The 24,142-nt window shown below is 36.3% G+C and overlaps 1 protein-coding gene across 1 annotated transcript in view; it reads left to right on the forward strand.

Annotated features, from left to right (window-relative positions):
* Positions 1-9,569: 9,569 nt before the first annotated feature.
* LOC148829206 (proline-rich protein 5-like) overlaps positions 9,570-24,142 on the forward strand; it is a 106,035-nt gene continuing 91,462 nt past the window's right edge. The window contains exon 1 of the mRNA XM_088923144.1: positions 9,570-9,909. The gene's annotated coding sequence lies outside the window, so the exon portion shown is untranslated. The remainder of the gene's footprint in view (positions 9,910-24,142) is intronic.

Below are 24,142 nucleotides of genomic sequence, written 5' to 3' on the forward strand. Positions count from 1 at the left end.
GTGACCGCAAGAGCCACCCCAGTCGGCACTCGGCCTCTCAGAGCCCTAGCACTGATTCAGACCTTATCACCTCCACAGCTGCCTCTTGTACACAGCCACATTGTAACAAACTGTGAATTGTAGTGTTTCTACCATTGTGTCATGTACAGTATAAAGTTGGTTCCTTTGAGAAAAATATAATCATCATACCTCATTTGAATCTTCCTCTGAAGGCTGTTCATTTTGTTTTGTGATCATTTTTATCATTAAATAATGGAAAGCAGCAGCTTCCAGGTATTATGCATCAGGGCCATAGACCAGTGGGCTTTCTGGGCTTTTCCATATTTTTTCCTATATACTGTACATACAAGTCAAAGTGCTTCAGTTAAAGTTTTGCGTGTTACGTGTATACCAATTTACCACTTTCCTGAGTCTTTTTTTTTATGTGTGTGTCAGCAGTACTGTCAAAATTAAGCTACAGTATGTTGATTCTTATGCTATTAGCTTAGGGTGTGTAACTGTTACATATTCCACACGTCTCTGTCCCGCCTTGGATTCCCATGCGCGCCGTGTTTAACAAACGCTCACGCCGCAAGTAATACACTTATCACCGTTTACTCCCATCACTATTTTAGTTCCCCTCTTTCCCACGCACTACTGCTGATACTCCTAGAGCTGCATAGTGCGTGTTATTGTCTTACTAGCCTTCATTTCGGTATTTGATCGTCTAGCCTGCCGCTCGTTTTCGGCTTTGCCTTTTGTTTTAGATCATTGCTCTGTCGTTGTCTTTCCCATGTTCTGACCTACTCGCTTGCTTCCTGGCTTTATTTTTGCTTAGTGATTTCGATTTATGATCTCCCTCTCTCTCCACAAGATCCATACACCCTACCTGCCCGCTCTTACAGTAACTGTCTTGCTTAACAGAATTAGTATACAGTATGTGTAACCATAAAGTCCAACTATAATTCTATTTTATTCAAAATAAAATGTGAAATGGGAGTCACATTGGCATGTGTGCTATCTGCATGGAATTCATATGTTCACATGGGTTTTCTCTAGGTGCTCCGTTTCCTCCTACAGTCCAAAGACATAATGGTAGATTAATTGGCTTCTGGGAAAACTGGACCTGGTATGAGTGTGTGCGTGTCAGTGTTTTTGGTGAGCTGTCCAGGGTATATCCCGCCCTGTGCTCAATGCTTCCTAAGATAGATTCACGACTACTGTAACCCTGAATTGGATACGTTGGATAAATTAAGTAGTTAAGCAGTTATTGAAATTGATAAACAATGAAACATGAACCAGGGCATAAATGGATAATACTGTTTGTGGAATTGCATTTAAAACTGAGAACAGGTGCCAATTCTTTAACGAAATGACTATCCAGCCATTTTGTTGAAGCTGATACCCTGGATTGTTTTAATTGTTGGATGAGATCTTTGGATCAATTAACTGTTAACTACCAAATAGGCAAGATAGGCAAAATGTTCTCTTCTCATTTGTTTCTTTCTTAAGTCATTATGTTTTACACAGCACAATACTTAGTTTGAAGGTACAATATTTATTTATAAAACAAAATGGTGTTTTTTTACAAAAAGGGGACCCTGGGTTTGCATGCATTACATTTTATTATAGCACCAAATACTAAAAATGTACCATTCTTAATCCAAAGAAAGATAAAATGAAATATTTGGGATTTTATAATAGTTTTAAACACATCTACAATACTATTTTGGGATGGACTGCATGTAGTTTTAGTCTCATAAGCATTTAATCCCTTTCCAGTTTTAAAATAGGATAGTAAAGGTGCTCCCTGAGTAAAGTCTTCTTAATAATAAAAATACATTGGACTTAAACTATGGTAATTTGAGTGGCATTTGGTCATTTACTGTGTTCATGCATACTTTTTCTAACTCAGTAAATATCATGTGTTTCAAGTTTGAGTAGAGTAATGTCTATGGAAATTTCCAGCTCTATGTGAATGCATGTTTGTGTTGTGCAATTGAATTCAGGAAGTAAGAATTGAACTAAACTGGGTGACACAAGACAGCTTCTTTGTTTATGCTCCCGCACATAATTAGCAGCACATAACCTTCAGAAAAAGAACAAAACCAGTATGTTTTGTCTCGATGAAAAAGAAAAATGTTTCAACAAGTCTATTAAGGGCACCTTGGTATGACTATTGCTATTTTCCTAGCAATTAATTTACACTGCACACAACCTGAAACTAGCTCTAACCAGATTTAGTCCAGGTGAACATTAGGAAACTGCACTGACCCTAATCAAATAGCTTAAAAGTGGAACAGAACTAGCATTTTTGTTTTTGTTGCAAAAGGACACCTTAAAATACAATATTGTTACATACTGGTACATTTATATTTACTAGGACAGCCCTGGAGAAAAGGTAATAAAATATCAATTATACAATGTCCAACACATACAAATCTATGGGTTTCAGAGGCCTACATTTACAGACCCAGAAACACAGCATTCTAGATTTGTAACCTGAAAGCATTACTTTAACAAGCCAGAAAGAGAACACATCCTGTGTCCTCATAAAAGAATATGACTCTACACTAAATCTCCTTTCCTCCAACACACAAAAATCAATGAGAATCGAACATCTTATTCTAAAAAGCATCATGAAACTACTGTAGGAAAGAAAGATTTTAGTCTGAATTTCACAGCACAGTAAATCTGAATTTCCTGATATAAAATAAGACAGCACTCAAAATAAGACTCACATTACATAGCTAGAATCAGGTTTCCAAGATTGAGCAGAATTAAGTCTTCTTGTATGGAACAAAATTAGAGGAACAGGAGGATAATGATGTTCCTTCTTCTCTGTCTCTTCTGTGTTTCTCTTTCTTGTGTGTCTCTGTCCTCTGTCTGTCTTCTCTTTTTCTTTTATTCTATCTTTGTCTTTTATGCTGTGTTCTGTGTCTGTTGATGGCTCTGTATACTGTGATGTTAATCAACCATATAAACCAATCAAAAAACACATCTGATCATCTGTTTAAGTGCCTCTTAGTTCACCTGCAGCTAGGCAAGCACCTCAAACAACACCACTGGCCCAGAACTTCTGAAAAAGGCTTTGAGTAGTGCAGTAAGATGTGAACCAGGATTGTAACAATCTATTCCTAGGCGATGAAGTAAGAAAGTAAAATACTGTAAAAACACATTCTCAGCGGTAGATTTTTGAACATGTTAAAGACCAGCCATACAATTAACACATTATATAATAAGACCTTCACCATCTTTATAGTGCATAATCTTGGCAAGATTAAAGTTTCATTTTCATTTTTTCTTTGTACATCAAAGAAATTTCTGGACAGGTTTCAGGTTTCTGTAGAGGTTACATAGATTAGGTGTTTCCAAGAAATTTAATCCCCCAGCCAATGCCCCATACATAACAAGTTGTGTATTTTAAGTGAGCAAATAAGATAAACGGAATAAGATAGCTTAATGGATATCATAACTAATTAATATTATATTAGTTGAGTGGGGAACTGCAGTCCCAATTTCTCACTCGTTATTAAATCTCGGTAACAAAATTAAAGGTATTGCACATTATTTTTAATTTAAATTTAAATTCCAAAGTAAGCACAAAATCATAACCTTTGTGAAAATACTGTATGCCTATGGTGAAACCATCAGTTTAATGCTAATTGTGACTTAAGCCAGCCCTTCCTGCTGAATGAGTACAAGTTGTGCGGTAGACATTTCACTGGAGAAATGTTCCAACGTGATCTGCATGCAGACTTAACAAGTAGTATTTGCTGGCAAAACCATCTCAAAATTGGAAGCAATATTTCTGTGGGTTTCAAAGAGATGTACAGTATTCACAAGCATGCTTGTTTATAATGTAATAGGGCCGCTTCACATTTTATTTGTTGCCTCATTCTGAATCACAGACAATACAGTACAGTATATCGCTGCCCATTCCTGGAAATTTTGTTTATTTTATTATGTAAATTGGAGGTTTTACATGTTACTGTGTACATTTTACTTCTATCGTGGTATGAAATGCACTCATCAATGCCGATTCTTTCTAACACGAAGGAGGGGGTGTGGTGGCTCTGTGGCTAACGATCTGCGCCTGTGGCTGGAAGGTTGGCGGTTGTATCCCGTGGCGGGCAGAGGAATCCTACTTATACAGGGGTGCTGTATAAATGGCTGACCCTGTGCTCTGACCCCAAGCTTCTTTTAATTTGACCCCTTTAATTTAGGAAATTTGGGTTCTTTTTTACTTATAGTAAAGTTTTTTTTTGTTTAGAGGCTTTACTCTTTACACTTTGGGGTAAAATTAAAATTGTAATTTATTTTAAACATTTTGTTTAAGATGTGTATTTTACAATAAAAGTGTAGCAGTGATTGTTTTAGATCCTAATTGTTATACAACACACTAACATATTTCCAAATTTGTCAGGCTAGTCTCTGCAAACCCTGAAAACAACAAAGCACTATGTGTCAAATGGCTGATATGTGCAAGCGACCAGTAGCAGATCTCAAACCATAACCCAGGTAAGTTTTAAATGGACAACTAGAAATTTAGACCATGAGAACAAAGTCTGTTGGGTCTAGATTCTAGGTCTCATACTAAATTTGCGACGGATAATGATTTAGGTCTACTGCTCAAAAACGAACCCTTTAGATGAACGTTTACCAATTAAGTGAAAAAAAAATATTGCAAGAAAAACTAGAGTAAATTGTATTTTTGCATTAGATAAGGCGCTTTGAGAAGCCACCTTTAAAGGCGCTATATAAAATTACGTTTATTATTATTTATTTTTTATCCCATGAGATTTAAAATTGAAAACATAGAAATTAATTAATTGACCAAAAATTTGATTAAACTGAATTAAATTCAGAAGCTGCTCCTTGTAGATGAGGGTTCTAAGTATGATTTTTATTCCTTTCATACTACCACTGTATTTTTTCCGTCATGCTACAGTCTGATTATTGTGCATGATGAGGAAATGGTGTCAGCTTTTTAAGAACTGTAGAAAATGGCCATTAAATTTGAAGGCAGAAAGCTTCAGCAGTTTTTACTCTTCTGCAGAGTGGCTTCTTTCCAGCACTGTGGTTTCAATAGTCTTTAATTCAAAGCTCCTTGTCTAAAATATACACAGACCAGGGCTTCCAGTTAGGTGCACAGCATGGGCTGTCAAGATACTCTTCTATTCCTTTTTAAAGAAATACAATACAAAGGAAATCTTAGGAAAATAAATTGTTTTCATTGCAAAATGGAATTTTATCTGTTATCGTTTAGCATCAGCACTAAAGTATGGTATAGGTAATAACTAATTATAATATTATTCTACCTCGGTTCCAGTGGGCCTTCTATGACCGTATATTATCATCCTCTGATGTGAATTTTGTGTTTAAACATTGCTGTTCTATTAACTGTCATTCACCTTTTTCCAAGGGACACACTGTGTGCAATATAGCCACTGAAAAACTCAGAAGGCAACAGAACATGGTGCCTTTTCACACTTTTCACTTTGTCTACAAACCACATGAGCAACTCATTTATGGTGAGCTCTTGCTTAAACAAATTCCTATTGCGGATCACAGCAGAGTGTTCTTATTAGCTTACAATGAACAGCTAATAGCAATTTTCAATCAGTGTGTTAGGCAAAAGGCCGCTGTGCAAGATGCAAGAATAGCATTTGTGTTCTAATGGCAGCAGTGAAACTTACGTGTACTGTAGGTCTTTTCAAATTACGAAATAGTAGCTTGGCTTGCTTTTATTGCAATAATTTCCTTTGTAAATAACAAAGCAAATGTTATAAGTGCTTTTTTAGGAATAAGTTAAGTTTTAGAAATTATTTCACTCTGGTAGTAGCAACAAATGCTGTGAAAAAGTGTTTCAATTGTTAGCTGTTGTGCTTCCAGCCAAAACAACATTTCCATTTTCAAGATTTTTTTTAAATAATGCGTATTCAACCATACTAATACAATAAATCAGTGTAATGTGAAGACATAAGCAACACTGTTTTGCAAAATATGTTTTTTTAAAAGCATTATTAATTTCAAAAACTGTTATGGGTATGCTCCAAAAATGATTCCTGAGTTTTATACTATATACAGTAAATCAATAGTACCTTTTAGACGCTAAAGGCAACAGAGAAATGACTGTTCTAAGTTTGAACATAAATTTTTCATATCAGTTTCTGATAAGAAGCTTATAAACTTAAAAGATCCAGCATTTTTTTTACAGAATGTTTTTAATGGTTGTATTTCTTGTCAAAGCATTGCCCACAGTCCTGCTTGAGACAAATATGGTTTAATAATTAATACTATATTCAGTGGAATATATGTAAATGTAATTGTAAATGGAAATGTGTATCTGTAGAGATACACCTCAGGTGTGGATTATTTCATGCAATTATAAAGTTGTTTGTTAAAAAGTACAGTAATAAAGAATTGACAGCAAACATTGTTTTGTCTAATATTATTGAAACTGAAAACCTATAGCAATAAAAGGAAGCACAATACACAGAACCTACAATATTTATCTTACAGAAAGATAGACCCATAAGTTTGAGAAAGTACAGTTGGTTAATTTTCCACTATTTTGTAACTATCAGATCTTTGGAATATTGTGGAATTAAACATTGAGTCTGTTTTAAAAATAGTAAAGTACTTTGCTGATATCTTTCAGATTGGTAGGATTGCAAATTTAAATTCTTAGATCTATTTCTTAAGAACCAAAAGAACAAAATTAAATGACAGGTACTTTACATGGATACAAAATCTCAAAGCATATTTTCCTTTAAAAAAATTACTTGCTTTGAAGCTTTAAATTAAAGTTTATAATTCCAAAAGTTTTAGCTGGTATGATGTGTTTAGTAAGAAATACAAGAAGATAGCCAAGTGATTTTTTTCTTGCTTGCTTTCCAGCAGGCTAAGTAGCAATACATATATAAAATAGGAGCTTGTCTATTTTTTAAACATTGATTCTAAAGGTTTATTTTAAACCACATTAGTTTCTTTAACTAATTTACCCTTGTGTATCTCTACCAGAAATGCCTTCTGTTTACAGATATCCACAAGTTAGAAGGCATTCTCTAAAACACAGCACTGAAAGGCAAGCTCGAGGGTGATTCTCTAAGTTTCTGAAAACTTGATTAAAACTCTAGAAGTATATGAAAAAATTACCAATGTTATAAACAAGGTAAGGACTCATCCTAATACACCAGTTTCTTACAGACTTTTGAAACAATGCAATGGCCTGGAAAATCTACATTCTAAAACATTTCTTTCTGAGACCCTTTTGACTTCTGATGTATCCTGGGGTCACTGGCTGTTTCAGATCTTTCAACATCAGACACCCTCGCCCAGGCAACCCAAATGAGGCTGATCAGACCCATACCTGCATCCACGTAGCACTACCCTGAACCCATGTGACAATTTATCCTGATTCAGAGCCATCATGATACTTTTTCTGCAGCCACAGTGGCAGCTGTGATGGCCTTACTCCTCTGTCCACCTGTCATGTCCAGCACACTATAGGACATAGGCCCTATTTAGGAATTTCCCTACAAAGACTCTTCAATGGGCAAGCACCTTGCTCTCTATCCCTTGGAACAGCACTGCTCCACCAGGTCTACATACTGTACCTGGTCCTCTTTCTTTCATTGGCCTAATCTGTGTGCTTTTTCCATGGGACCTTAAGATCCTAGGTAAACTAATTTATCCTGATAGATAAAATCAGTTAGCTATTTCATATGCTGTTTTTGGATTGTTTTTGCTTTATTTTCTGGAATTTTATTGAAGTCTCATATTTTACCATATTTTTTAAATAATTCCTCTTGACCTTGAAAGTAAAATTGTAATAGGATTTTGTTTTTCAAAATCAAAACCATATTAAATCATAGTTTTAAATGTATTTGTATGTTAGCTCCAGAAAGAACCAGGTGGCAAAAACCTTAGTTCTGAGAGCACTTTTGAAGCTGCAACCCAAACATCACTGGCCATTCACTATTTTGGATGACAGACTTCTATATAGCTAATGTGAGCTTAAGGTCTGCAAGGATTTCCATGAATCAACAGCAGCCACTGTAGCTGCTCAGGAGTCTACAAGCTTGAAATTATCACAAGCAAAAGCTGTGTGAAGTCTTCTGTCTGACTCCTTAAGTTTTCAGTTTCAGCTATGAAAAACTGGTGAGAAAAGGAGCAGATGGTCTGGCAGTACACATTTAATAGGGTACTTTTATGTCATCTTCTTCTGTTTTGTGCTATTATGAGACTTGTACCTTTAAGCAGAGTTCAATAACAATTTGCATTTTATAGTTTAATATAAAGAAAAAAACAATTGCAATGAATGCTTGTCTTATGTATTATTTTGTGTTTGCAATGCCCACTGTTAATCATGATGGAATAATCTGTAATGTACTATGATAATTACTGTGTTGAAGATCAGGATACAGCCCAAGGCCTGTGATTAAAGTAACAGGCCAATCCCAAACGGATATTACTGTAAGGCCCATAAAGCCTAAAGGAGACTAAATGACAATGTTTGAATTAGAAAACAACATTATGTCAAAAACACGGAAGATGACATTTTCAGAAAAAAAATCAACCCTATTGCACAAACTTAATGGTGTTTTTAATTTTTGCTCATCTTTATAAGAACAGAAATATGGAAAGGCATTTCTGAACACAATTAATGTATGCATATCTGTGATAATTGACACTATTAAGACCACCTTTTCTATGCTGAAATCTTTAATAAAACAGTGAAAAAAGCAAGTTTTTTTTGTCATCTTAAGAATTGGTTCTGTAGAAAAAAAACGATTTATGAGATCCTATAATATGCTACTTAATGGAACATGAAAAAACAGAGGCAATGCCCAGTACTCATCAAGTAACGTTATGCTTAACAACAACCTATTTTTAAGATATAAAATACTTAATGTAAACTTAAAACATAACATTTGAATATTACCTTTTTACCACCATCTCTACTTTAAGGTTTTTCGTAAATAGGTCAATGCTGAATTGCTCAACACGTAACAAAGCCATCCAGGTGACTGGTCCAAACCGCAATGCCTTTCTTCCTATTTCTGTATTTAAGTGTGAAATGAAACCAAGAACAATAGAAAAGATGTTGGCTATCAGAGCTACATGTTTACATTGGCGAAACTATTGTAGTGAAATAAAACTTCAAAGTGTTAAATTAAAATTTAGCTTGCCAACACTAGCCGGTTTCATGATTGCTATATATGAAAATGATTACATACTGTATGAGAAACATAACACTAAAAAGATAACCGCGGAAATTCCATGGTTCATTTTTGGTTTAGAATTCTTAACGTGAACCCCGCAACTCGTGCACCCATTTAAACTCAAGCAAGCCAGGTCGGCGAAATTAATTTTCGAATAATTACCAACGACATTTTCCTAGAGCTAGTTTTCGTACTCCTGCGAAGAGAGAATGGAGCTCTCTTCATTGCTCAGATAATGTTCCTGTTTCGTAATGGTTGAAACAAGGCACTTGCATATTTTCTCGAAAGGCGTTACTGCAGCCTTGAAGCTTGAAGCCTGGTCTTTGGCTGATCTCCAAGCTCGATTGGTTGTAAGGCTGCATATTGTGCAGTTTAACAGTACCTACAGACAGTGCACTGCACACACTCAGTATCCTCGCAGACCGAGAGAGACTGGCTGGCACTGACAAGTCAAGAACACGAGAAACCAAACCGGAATTTATCAACTAAAATTATCGACACGACTCTGGACGTTGCACTTAAGGAAAACAACAATGTATAGTCAGAAATAAGTCGGATATTTTTGCCCATCGATTCGGAGTGACATTTTGTGAATGATTTCTTGTTTTATATGTCTGCTCCAGTTGGGGTATGTCATGACGGCTATTGATATCAAGTCCTGTCGCTTTTTGCAGACGCTCTAATTGTAAGAGAAAAAACGGTGAGTAGCTTCTCTTTGTATTGTCTCCTCTTAAAGGGAAGGAATTAAAGCTATGTATTCTCGAGAAACAATTCAGTATCTGATTTATTTCTTAATGCTTTTACATACAGAGAGATGTTTTGCTTCTGTGTTGTTTTGGGTTTACAACGGCTATACGAAGTCATTACGGACTCAAGTCTTTAAAATACAGCATTGTACTGAATGGAAATCCGGAGACGTCGGCTGCTTTAAAGGGAAAGGCTGTTTTTATGCCGAGACCCCTTCCAGAAGGCCTGTTTCTTTGCGTTTTATTGCTTGAAAACATTAGGAAGGAAATAAAGTGTAACAACGTGTAAGGCAGGAACGACTTGTCCACAAAGATGGATGCAGAAACTCTTTCCGACGACCGATTTTTAATCGAAGCAATTATTTATCTCAAACATAAATCCCAAAGACAATGCCCAGACTGGAGAAATAGGCGAATGTGCGTATCTAGTCAACTAGCTTCAGGTCTAAACGGAAAACGCTTAACTGGAACTTACCTGTTTCTTAGGCGGTCTTAACTTAAATCCGTTGTTTTAAATGATGATCAATAAATTAGCTCTTCACAATTAATATTTATTCTTTAGTAGTAATAAATTCTGCTAAAATAGGTCATGACTGTGAATTACAAAAAGTTAAAATCGCATTTCTAGTCAAACACTCATGAATGTTTAGAAAGTTAAAATTAAATTGTTCAAGGATGCTTCGATTGGATGTCTTTCATTTTTCTTTTTACGAGTACTTTGTAGTATCTATAACCTGTAAGAGTTTGTGGTGTAGCAATTTTCAGCTTCCTTCTTATATCAATTGTAGTTACATTGTGTGCTTTAACTCCACTGGTTTACAGTGCTCTTGCGGTTCCACGCAGATGAACGGGGTTTCCTGACACCTGTGCACTTCGCACTTTGCTCTGAGTGTTTCGTTTTTACGATGGGATACTCACCATATATTGGTCAACGTCGGTGTGTACAAAAGCACATAAACCATACTGATAATAATTTTAAAGTAATAGTTTATTGCTATTAAAATGACAGCAGCGATATACAGTATTATCAACTATGCTATCAACTGTCTCCATATACACTATAGATATAGTCAGTGCATAACAGATTGAAGGCTTGCCATTGTAACTGCAAAAAATAACTTTCCGATTCTCAAACAGGGGCAATACAAGTTTGTGGTAAAACCTAATAATAACAACAACTTGTTTTATTCATTTACTCTTAAAACATCACTGGGTTTAAGGTAGTTACTGAAGATGGAGGTTTCCTGACAAAAAGATCAAAAGATCTGTTTAGGAGCTCCTTGTCCCTTATTATGAACTGTACAGCGTCAATGAAAGAAAGAGTAAAAACCACGAGGCTTAATGGTATAAAAAATTGTATAATTATTACAGTATTTAGGCATACAGTGCCAAGAAAAAAATTGTGATTCCCAATATACAGTACTTAAGGGAATTACAATTTCTAATGATGTTACCCTTGTTTGTGACCAGTAACGGTGTTAGAAGACAATTGGTCAGGCGACAGTTTAAAAAGCAAAAAGCAAAGACTTCCTACTTTCGGTTGGTTATATCTGCTGCTTGGAGGACAAAGAACAGTTTCTCTTTGTGCAGCTTCACCAGAAGGAAAAGAAGTGACAGACCAAGTAACTGCGACTGTGAGCTGAAGAAACGTCCTGATGCAACACACAGAGCAGCAATAGTTTTAGAGTCCCATACAAGCAGTTGTAGCTAATATTTAAACAATGCGGAAAAGGGCAGTTCACACATTGACTTGACAAAGATTTTGGCTCACATTTGGATATATCTAAATCTATATATATATACAGTATTTAGATTATCGGTCTGTGGGCAGTACCTGTTCTATGGCTGCTGTTTTAAAAAAAGAAACAACCGAACAAATACAACACACTAATCTAGCCATACTCTTAGTTTAAAAAAAATGTATTTCTAAATGACTCTAATCCTATTATAGAATAATAAAAAACTGAAGAGAACTGACAAGGGAAATAGTAAATGTCAAAGTATTTATGTGGTAGAAAGTTTTAAGATCTTATCTATTGCCAATGATGAGCTACCTATTTCCATTTTGTGATGCATGCCCCTTCTTTTATGTTAAAATGTTAAAACGGGATATACTCACTTGCTGGAAAGCTGCATTGTCTTGTATTTGTTATTTTTTCCAAACTGTAAATGGGATTAATGTGGGCCTTATTATACGATAAAGTAGACAACTTTATTCTATTTCCTAGGCTTTAAAATGTTCTTAAAGGCAATTATATAATCTTTTCAGCAATTAGCAATGTAAAATCTTAAACTTAAATTGAGTAATTACCCAAATCAGGTATTCAGGAGCTCAAAAGGGACTGGAAGAAAAACCAAAGAAGACACCACAGCCCCTGAAAATAAACATCTCACATTTAACATGATTAACAAAGACCTAAAGACTTCAACAGGATCAATGCAAAATGAATAGGTGAAAAATGTAAGAGATGATACACACTTGAGTAATTTCATTCAAAATACAATGTGTGAGAATGCACAAGACTGTTGTGCAATTATGTTTCACAAACATTCAGGCACTGACATTCTAGAAAAAAGGAAATGTCTAAATATGTGCATATACAGTATTATACTGAATGAGACATTAAAAGCAAATAAATTAAAGTGCACTCTGTTTTAACAATGTTACCACTAGAGCGTTGAGCACTATCATTGTAAGTGTAACTTGCTGCCATTAGTGTTGAGATTCACCATAACTCTGATGGGTTTTCCTTGTAGGATCGTTACAGTACATACAGTATGCCTATTTCAATGCTCATGGTTACCTGTCATGCTGATAGGCCCTAAAAAGGAGACACCGCTGTTCATGGTTCTCAACTTTGACTTTATAGAGGCAAAGTAGAATTGGAAGTTGGTTTAGATGGGTCTGTTTCTAGCGGTGAGAAAGGTTTAGACCTAATTAGTATTTATATTCCATAATTCATGGTGATTTTTTGCTTTTAAATAAATAGATTGTATATAAATACATGTAGTGCCAAAAAGAATAAGAAGGAGTTTAATAATACAAATGTAAAATGAAGATTAGAGTACAAAGGCTTCATCCCTGCCCAGATGTTCTTTTATTTAAGTGTTGTCTCTGAGCTGTGATCATATTGTCTACTGTGAAAGGTGTTACATAAAAACTGTTATAAATGAGAGGATACTATTCAAATTATCAAGCCTGATTTAGTTTGCAGTAGTTTATTAATCTGCATCCAGCTGTTTCTTGAAGGAAGCCAGGTTATTAGCTTCAACCACATGGCTGGGTAGGTTGTTCCTTACTCATACCCCTTTGAGTAAAAGTGCATCCTGTTCTTGATGAAATGAACTTCAGTGTAGTTTCCATTTGTGTCCTCTGGTGTTTTTCTCTGTTTATTCAGAAGAAGCCCACTGCATTGACAAAGCCTTTGAGGATTTTGAATAATTACATTGGGTTCCCCTGTAATTTTCTCTGTTCAAGCATAAAAAGGTTTAGGTCTTTCAACATGTCACCATTTCTGAATGTGTAATAATTCAGCATCTACCAGAGACACAGAATAAATAAACTGTTGATATATAGTATATAAGGTAGGATTTGTTTTTCTTAAGGTTGATCATTCAATACACCTCAGAGCCTGGGCATAAAAATTTCAATCATGCAATTAAATATTTAGACCAAGGTAGATAAAAAAAGGAAATGGAAACACATTAGGAACTGAGCCTGAGACACCTGTTCTGGGTTGTAGGTTCTAGGTCGGAGGGGATATTCTCAAGTCAGCAGACTTCACCATTAGCTGCCACAGCTGTGACCCAGCTGTTAGTCTGCATAATTATTTGCTTCACAATATAAGAATTATAATTTTGTCTCCAGTTCATACTCTTAACAACTGTGAAAGGCCACCATTGGAAGCAATTTAAGCTGTACAGCTGAAATGTGTGCCTTGCACCAGATTGCAGATTTCTCATAGGAAAGCCTATCCAAGCCTGGACAAACATGTGCCTGTTCACTCATCTTGGAGCCCTACATGCAGCATGTAATTGCAGTTTATCCTGTAAGTGTTAAATGGGGCTTAGTCTGGCAGGTAGCACATCCATGACATAACCTTCAACAACTGTTAACAACCTTAAACATTCTCACAAGCAGCCTGAGGACATTTGTTGAGCTACTGGAATGTTGTCACATCAGAATGAGTGCTCATGATAGATAAGAGATGAGGTCCCAGGACTTAATCAGTGTAGCATTGTGCAGTTAGGTTGCCATTGATAGAGCACTGTGCAGTCAGGCTGTCCAAACCATTAAACTTGAACCTTCCCGATGATTGTTCTGTTGTACATACAATCTGTATGTTGTTCTGTACATCTGTGACACACTCACCGTCCTTCATCAAGGTGGTCAACACAAAACCAAGTTTCATTGCTAAAGAGATTTTGGCTACACTGCTTGCAAGCCCACCTATTGTTCCAACATACCAATGACACAAAAGTGTTGTTTTCTTCATACATGGGACTTATAGGTTCCTTTCTGTGCTCTTTATTCTTGATTTTCACAAGCTTTGATATTAAACTAGTTGATATTAAATTCGTTTTGCTATAAAAATACATGCATTAATAGAATGATAAGTCTCCTTTCACGCTCAGTATATTTGAATAATATTCATGAGTTATCAACTTGAGTGTAATTGCGATCTTCTTATTTAAAACTGAGAATCTCATAGCCTCCCTCAAAGCTCGAGGGGTTTTGCAAAATTTGATCGGGTGTCTTAGTGTGCCTTATTGATTTAATTAGAATGTTTTGCTGGGAAATGTGCTGAGCTATCACATTGGATGTATTAGTCCCAACACCAGTAAGAAACGTGAAAACACATGCAAGAGTCCCTTGGAATGTCATCTTTAAATATTGATTTAACTGATTTTTTAGTATCTGTTTAAATACTGGGTTGAAACTGTCATTTATCTTTTTTTAAACAAAGCTAAGAAAGGTTACTGTCAGGGAAAAGAAGCTGTGATAGTAATGCCAAGTTCTATGCACCTACTTAAGTTTTATGTTTGGATTTGGTACTACACATAAGATGTTTAAATGATGAGATAGATATGTTTTCACATTAGATTTAATTATTGTCTTTTATTAGTCAATATTTTTAGGCTTTATTTATTTATTTTTGCATAGCATGTCTGTATGTTGGTGCTTATGGTAGAATTATATGGATTTGTTTTTCATGTAATGTACATATTGATGTTTGTATAAATTAAACTAAACCATAAAGCATTCTGTGGAAACAATTCTCGTTATGGCCTCCTTCAACTGATAATTATGAATGTCAGAATATATTCAGTAGAGTTCCTTTGCTTAAAAATGTAATACCTTCTATGTACACAGAGCCTTTTCATATTTTTGCATGCTTAATTGTTCCAACCTTAAAGCTACAGAACAGGAACAAGCTTTATAAAGCTTTATTAAACTATTTTATAGCTTTTTTTATAGCTTTTATTTCTTTGGAAGCTAACATTGTTACTTCCTCATGACTGAAGACACCAAAGACTGTTGTTTGAATGTTAGCCACCTTAGGATTTAGCAAGGTAGGTAGTGAACATAAACCAGAGTAAAAGAAGTTGTTCTGAGGTGGGGACTTTCAGAAATTCAGTTATGATAAGACTGATCTGTTCTGAATTATACCCCAGTATTTTCTTGTTTTTCTATGAACATAATGGATGGATATCGTTGCGAACAAAAAAGTCTATCCGACTACAGAGCAGGTAGAGTCATCATTACCATCTTCCCTGCACAGCCCCTCAACTTTGATATGGGAGGAAATGATCATCCACTTAGGAGGTGAGATTCTAGTTTAGGTTTTCATGTACTAGCCCATCACACTGGGACCACAGTCCTTGCCAAATGTTAAAATAGTGTAACTCTGAGGCCACCCAACTCATTTATTTGAGTTAGATTGGAACTTGGTTCAATAAATGTGTAGGTTTGACAGTGTAGCGAACAATAGAATTTTAAATTTTAAGTACCTTGGTATTTTACAATTTTAAGTGATTTCATAATTTGTGCATACAAAAAAATGAAATATTGAAAATCACATGCACTAAGAATTCACCGATGGCTTTGCTCTTTTACTTAGCAGTCTTTCATATAATCTCGTGTCATTCAGAGATTTCAAGGTTCTGCTGTTTCTTCATAGCTGAATAGTGAAAAATACTGCTTTATTTTGACTCTAGGGTTATTATGTACTGTACATGTATGTCTAAGCTGTGATTGAAATCTTTTCTGCAAGTTAGACCCATTAAATACCTATATAGCTGTTGGCGAATATCTTATTGGAGATACTATTGGAGCTACTAATGGCAGCTATTGGAGCTATGTCAGTTGAATGTACCTTAGTCAAGAGTGAAATAATAGTGGTTTACCTATGTTTTTGTTTCTTATGCAGTGTTATATGATTTCACATCCTGTTTTTAGATCCTCTTTGCAGTGGAAAGTTAGAGCTATGTGTTTTCTCACGATAACAATAGGTACAAATACCTCACAATGTTTTAATCTAAATGTGCTTCTATTGCTAAAGTGAAAAGTATTAAAACAATCTTTAACATTTACTTAAAAGATGTGCTATATAATGATTTTAGGGCTAATTATCAAGCTTATATTTTTGATTCTTTATATAGCCTTTAATGCAGTGGAGATAAATATGTTGGCTATGGATTAAGCCAGGATTTGGGAGAGAACGTTACAAATTTAGTCAGTAGAATATGTTACTCTGTAGTTTGCTAGTGGCTCACCCAGTAAGGACATGTACTCAGAATGCAGGTTGAGATCTATGATCCAGACATTGTTATTTTGAGCCTGGATCCTGCCACTAGTCAGTTGTCACTAGTCAACTTCCATGGTGCTGCTGGGGTAGGTTTGGGATTTGTTGAAGAGGGCTTTCTCACCTTTTTGGCAAACAGTGATTCTTATGCAGGTGTGTTGTAACATCAACAAGAAGAACATGGCAGTATTGTATTTGGCTCTTCTTCTGATACGCTTGCAGTGCTTTAAATGACAAATTGGCTCTGCAGATTGCATTTCAGAGGAACTTGTCTATGTACCTGTTTGTTCCCAAGCAGGCAGCAGGCAGTCATTTTGTGGAGAGTTGAGTCTTAAAACAACTGGGGATTCCAAAGTTGGTTGGAACATAGTACAGATATAACTGGAAGTTCAAATGTTGTTTAAAGGAATATATTACTCTAATATTCTAATACTGAAAATTCAGTGCCAAATGCAGGTTTTTTTTAGTCTTATTCCATGTCACTTTAATTATAAAAGGTCTGCTTCCAATTTATCTCCCACTGAGATCTTCATTAGATCCGAATACTGTACAATGAGACTGTGTGGCACTGAACTGTTAGAAATCCCTTTGTACTACCACATCATACTTAACATGTAATAGGTTTATTCCATGCTGAAAAAAAGAAGAAAGAGAACACAACGTTTCGGCCGTGGAGCCTTCTTCAGGTGTGAGAGAGACAGGGCAGTAGGCAAAGGTAAAGTAGCGGGAGAACAAAGGTTGGGAGGGAGGAGGAGTGAGAGGCGGGAGCAGGGGACAGAAAGAGAGGCCAATCAAGAGGTGTGAAGTCAGAATAGGTGCAGAGAGGTGTGAAATGAAACTTCCAATGAATGGAGAAAATTTAAAAGAACAGTAGTCTGTCGTTAAGGGAAGGGAGAAGGTGTGATCCTAGCTGCAGAATAATTTTAGTTTCGGTGGTCTTTCTGATGTATGAGTTTGGAAAACCGTCTTTGAGAACACAGACGGAGAGATTAGAGTGGTCGTGGCCGTCAGAGGTGAAATGAGAAACAATGGGCTTGGAGAGATCTTTAATCTTTACAGCCCTGACGTGTTCTCTGAAACGGTCTCCGAGTTTCCTTCCTGTTTCTCCAATGTAGATGGCTGGGCATTTACTGCAAGAGATACAGTAAATAAGGTTGCTGGAGGTACAAGATGCTGTCTGGGTGATCCGGAATTGTCCTGAGGGGCCTTGAATGAGTGTGGTGGTGGCTGTGTATTTGCAGGTGATACAGCGAGCTCTGTTGCAAGGGAAAGTGCCTGGTGTGGATGGTTGTTGAGGGCGGTCAAGGGAGCTGTGAACAAGGAGGTTACGCAGATTAGGTGGTCGGCGATATGAGATGATAGGGCGATCAGAAAAGAGGGCCCCAATGGAGGGATCATCCTGTAGGATGGAAAAGTTGTGGTTAATGGTCCTGGGGATAGGAAGTGTGTTAGGGTGGTAAGGAAGCACCAGAGGAATGCGGTTGTTACGGCGGGAGTTCCTGATCGGGTTGATGGTCCGGGGGGTGTTTTTGGCTCGGGCAAGGGCCCTGTCAATCACACTGCTGGGGTATCCTCTGTTGATGAAAAATGAGTACATTTCGAGGGCTTGGTTCTCGAAGTCGATGTCGTCGCTGCATAATCGTCGTAACCTAAGGAACTGTGAAAAAGGAAGAGAGTTTTTAGTGTGGTTGGGGTGAAATGAGCTGTACAGGAGGTAGCTGTGTGAATCCGTGGGTTTGTAATAAACTGAAGTGGACAGTCGGGGGTAGTTGATAGACAAGTGGATGTCTAGAAACGGAAGAGTAGTGGAAGATATGTTAATCGTATATTTGAGGGACGGGTGGAAGTTGGTGAAATGGTGCAGGAAGAACTCAAGCTGATCGTTGGAGCATGTGGCGGCACCGACGCAGTCATCAATATATCGTTTATAGAGGTCAGGGACATAGCCAGTGTAGGAAGCGAAGAAGCGTTCTTCTACCCAGCCGACAAAAATGTTGGCATAGCTGGGTCCCATTCTGGTGCCCATGGCAACTCCACTGACCTGTTGGTAAAAAAGATTATTGAAAGAGAATGCGTTCAGTGTGAGGACCAATTCTGCAAGGCGTACCAGGGTGTGGATGGGTGGATCAAGCACTCAGCATGTGCTTGAGTGCTGTAAGGCCGTCATTATGGGGAATGACGGTGTACAGAGATGTGATGTCCATGGTAAAAATGTAGCATTCGGTACCCTGAAATTGGAAATCATTAAAAAGTTGGAGCGCGTGGTTGGTGTCTTTGATGTATGAGGGAAGATCTTCAACCAGCGGTCTCATGAGGCTGTCGAGAAAGGCTGAGATGTAAGTAGTTGGACAGTTACATGCTGATACGATGGGGCGTCCAGGGGTGTCCGGTTTGTGGATTTTGGGGAGGAGGTAAAATTGAGATACCTGTGGATGTTCCATGATGAGCCGGTTTGCCTCCTGGGGGAGCTCATTACTGCTGATAAGAAGAGAAATGGTGGATACCACTTCCTTTTGGTAGTCAGTGGTAGGGTCCTGTTGGAGAGGGAGGTAGGCAGAAGTGTCAGTTAGTTGTCTAGAGGCTTCAGAGATGTATAGATCCTTACGCCACACCACAACAGCGCCTCCTTTGTCCGCTGGTTTGATGACGATATCATCCCTGTTGCGGAGAGACTGGAGCGCCTGATTTTCTCCTTGGGTGAGGTTAGACCTATGTTTACTGGGTATAGAGAGTGCCTTGGGAGCTTGATTATATAAAAAATTCTGTAATTAAAAACAGCTGTAGAGGGTCATGTTTCGTTAATGTTCGTTACTTCGTCAGGACATTTCCTCTGTTATTCAATTAGGTCAATAAAGATGGTCAATAACGTTTCCATTTTATAGCATTCGGTGAGTAGCAGAAATTCATCAGGGATAAATCACATATTGCTTGAGCATATAATGAAGAAACAGTACATTAAAGGAGTAGTATGAATATGTAAAGAATTATAAAAATATTACATCATAAGTAGAAGCAATGTCTAGGAATCAGTTACTGCTAGAGTCTATATGAAAACGCAGCTGCAAAAGATATTCACTGTAATTCCGCCTTTGCAGGAGGCATTGAATTTTAGAGGAATGTACACTTTGAATTGGTCTAATGGGGCTCATTGTAAAATTTTCCTGTGTGAGTGTTGTGATGCTATAGTTTGGTGTCCAACTGCTGGCTAAGTTTTTATTGTTGGCATATTATTTTTACAGCTCAGCCATTGACTGTACAATGTCCATACCATTTGCATGGAAATTTTACTTCCTTTCTGTTATGGATTTTTTTAACCTTTGTTTCTATTGTATAATTGAGGGCTATGTTTGTGTAAAGTCACTTAGTGGTGATTCATCAGAACCCTTGAATCACTGTCTAAAGAAGAGTGAAAAGATTTTTCCCCTCCATCTGAAAGACCCCACCCTTAGATATGGTGGCTCCAGGTAACTTAGCACATTAAAAACCCATTATAACAACACTTTGAATTGTAGGAGGCTTTATTGTAGAGTTCATAGCAAGGGTTAGATCCCTCTACTACTACTTTCTACGGCAATCTCCCCAGACTGCTTCCTAGCTACCACTGTGAAGGTGCCACATACTGAAACACATAATTACACTGAAGTGACATGCTGTGTTTTTAAATCTTTACCAATAATTCAAAATTAATCAACAGCCATTAAAACTGTATACAAGAATTAGAGGGACTTGATGATCCCTCCAAAGAGCAGCCTATGACACTACATTTCAAAGCTGTCTTATTTGAGGTATTATTACATACATCTTAGTTTTATATTGTATGCACATTTTTGGTACCTGATACTTTTTTTTCTTTAACCCATCTCCACCCCCCCAACTTTGGAGGACTTCTTTATTTTTATTATTTTTTTCACTCTCATTTTTGTTCTTATTAGACAATAAAAAAAATAATTCAAAAACTTCCTACTAATATTCTAAACACCCAGTGCCATTCAAGTACATCTCTAATGGGCCCCCAAACATTCCTATACTTATTAAGTTTCCCCAGTAAATTATATGAAATCTTTTCAAGTTTAACTTGTGATACAGCCTCTTTAATCCATTCTTTGTACGACGGTCCTGTACTTTCCACCCATTTTCGCAATATATATTTGAGCAATAATACAGAGAGTCAAAAAAGTATTTTTATATTGAATTGCTGCTTTAACCTTTGATATATCACCAAGGATACACGTAATGAGAGTAAGTGGAATGGAGATATTTAGGTGGTACCTGATACTTAAAATTTTTGAGCACCAGACACTTGTAGCTGAATGCAGGTACAGTAGATTTGATTCCTATATCCTATGGGTAGCTTCTTCAGGATAATTATAGCAAACTCATACAGTATATATAAATGGTGAGTGAATTTTATGCTCCTTAATGTTAAATGCTTTTCCTGATGCATGTTAATATCCATAGTGCTGTTTGCAATTATTGCCATTGCAATGAATAGATTGCATGCTGCTTCACTATTCAGTTCACTTCTAATGTTTTGGTCAGATTTGAAATTGGCTAAAACTCACTCCCATGTGCTTTACTGCGAGTTTAATTTTTTCTTTCATGTTTTCACTCCTTCAAGCTGCTCCTTTTGTCCAGTAAGCTGGTACAATTTAGATCTTAGAGATGCACTTACTGTATATCTAGAATTGCTAGTTGAACAGGGGTTTTATTGTAAAATGCTTTTAAAGTGTAAGATGTTAAATTCATTTGGAAAAGAGAAGTGAAATGTTAAACATACAATATAAACATATACTGTATATCCACCTGATAATTTCCTTTTTTTAGAGAGGAGATACTGTACATGCCATGCAGTTCAAGATTTTTTATGTTCATAATTTTTTCATAACATCTTCACTTATTACACTAAAACTTTACTTAAAAGCAATTTCAGATATTCCTGTAATTGTCTGAAAGTGATCATACCAGGGCTAGGGTTCTGTAGTGTGACTGCTTTTCTCTTTAAGATGAAAAAAGTAATTCCCCCATTTTTCATGCTTCCTGTTTAAAAAAACAACAACATCAATTTCTTTCCTGGTATTTCATGAGTAAGGTTTTGAATTAATTAGATTTTGTCACGGATTTCGCACTTGCTTGGGTTTTAGCAATTAAGGTATTAGTTTGTCTATAACTGGACTTTGTCCTCCACAGGCATTATTGGTGATTAATAGAGTAAAACATGATAAAGTCAACAGTAGTATAGAATAATTAAAGCTTAAATTTAATCTTTTAATTTTTCCTTATTTTGACTTCTTAAAAATATGAGCATTTGACTCTACAGTATAAATGTAATATATCCCTTATCATTGCAGTGGAGTTTGAGCTTTTCATTGATTTCACAATTTGGGGAGGCTTTTGTTTTTGACATAGGAGTTTATGAGACAGATTAATGCAGAATATTTGCTTTTAATGTAAAAAGATACCCTTCTAATACTGTTTTAAATGTGCTTTCAAATAAAAATGTAGATATACATGCTCATACCATGCTCAGTACCCGGCTCTATTTCTGCTATCTAAAATAGTTTTCCGGAATCTGTGTACAGTAAATCACTTGCAAGTAAAAGCACTTCATATTATAATCAATCAGTTATACCTTACTGAAACTTTAGAAGTATTGGTAACAATTTGTTTCAAGTAACATGCAGACTATGTGCTAGTTCTTTCTTAGTGACATACTGACACTTCAATTATTGTCAACCCCTGTATAAACAAAAGAGAGCCAAGGTAGCTTCTTAGTACCTGTTGTGACTGAGAAATAACCCAGGTGTGCCATACATATTTAACTAACTAAATATACTAAATAATGAATGTGTTGTGGATTTATTAGTTGTGTACTACCATACAGCAACTTGAGTGCTAATAATAAAGTACTAATATACAGTATAGCTTGCAAGGTACCCCTAAAATAGTGCTACCTTTCTATATCCTGTTGAATTATTAAAGAATTGTCAACAGCTCTGTTGGCAAATCCTCTCATTTGAGACACTTACATCCACAAATGTTTTAATTCTGTTTAAAACATTTACAATTTTTTTTTGCTGTTGACACTGTATCCACGGTGTGTTAGAAATTGCAGGTTGTGGGTAAAATGCTCTTACTTTAGTGGTATGACCGTTCACGGCATTTGTAGTTTGTGGTCATGCAAGCCTTTCTTTTCACCTGGTCTTTAAGACTTTGTTTTTTGTATTTCTAGTTCTAGAGTATAATACAGTATCCTATAATTAATTTCTGTATAGTATGATTTTCTGAATATTTACTGTAGATAATCCATTTTACTAAAAAGTATTGGATTGCTTAAATTATTAACAGAATGCATTTATTTGGGTTAACAGATCTTCCATATTTACTTTAATTGATTAGATTTATGACAGCCATATTAATAAATAATATGACTCTCCTTTTGCTTCATTTAAGGTAGTTGTTATGTTTTTTTATCCATTTCTCACATTTTCAGTGACCTATATATCATCCCATGCAATTGCTTCAAAAAAGATCACTGCCAAAATGTAGCTAGATTAGATTAATCAGATGTTGAAGTAACCAATTATATTAAGTATCTGCCATTGCTGTTGCTTTCACCATGACCTAAATATTAGAGGGAATGCAAGAATTTGCTTGTCAGCTTCATCTACTGCCAGGATACAGCGAGTGTCCCCTTGTGTACTACTGTATCGTACTTGGCAATAGTGTTTGTCAGTAGCTATAGCATTTTAATATAATTGATAGGGGTACTCAATCTATAGCACCTCCAACCCATACCATTAAATCATTTTATTTTATCAATAATTAGGAGGAGTGGTTAGTATTGCTGCCTCACAGCTCTGGTGTCCCAGGATCAACCCAGACCCAGACCTGGGGTGCTATCTGGAGGTTGTATGTTCTCCCAGAATTTGTGTGGATTTCCTTCCACAGTCCAAAGACATACTGGTAAGTTAATTGGCTATTGGGAAAACTGGGCCTGATGTGATGGTGGCGTGTTTGTGTACCCTGCGATGGACGGACGTCCCATTCAGGGTGTTTCCACCCTTGTGACTGTTGCTTGCTGAGATAGGCTCTGGCTCCCACCATGATTCTGAACTACATAGTTAAAGCAGTTCGAAAATAATGAATGATTACAAGGTTTAGTATATCAGTTAAAAAGATGTTTGATAAAATTAAAAAAGAGGGATTGAAGTAACCAGATTGGAGATGTCAAAGGTTCAGTATACCCATTTTAAACTAAAAACACATAATTAAGACATCTACAGAATGTTCAATGAGCCCTTCATGCGATGTAGTGTATGTATGCCAATAAATGAATACCTCCTATCACAGTTGGAAGAAGCTATTTTAATGCTTAAACCAT

Source organism: Atractosteus spatula, chromosome 8, assembly GCF_055471065.1.
Source record: "Atractosteus spatula isolate fAtrSpa1 chromosome 8, fAtrSpa1.hap1, whole genome shotgun sequence".
Taxonomy (NCBI): domain Eukaryota; kingdom Metazoa; phylum Chordata; class Actinopteri; order Semionotiformes; family Lepisosteidae; genus Atractosteus; species Atractosteus spatula.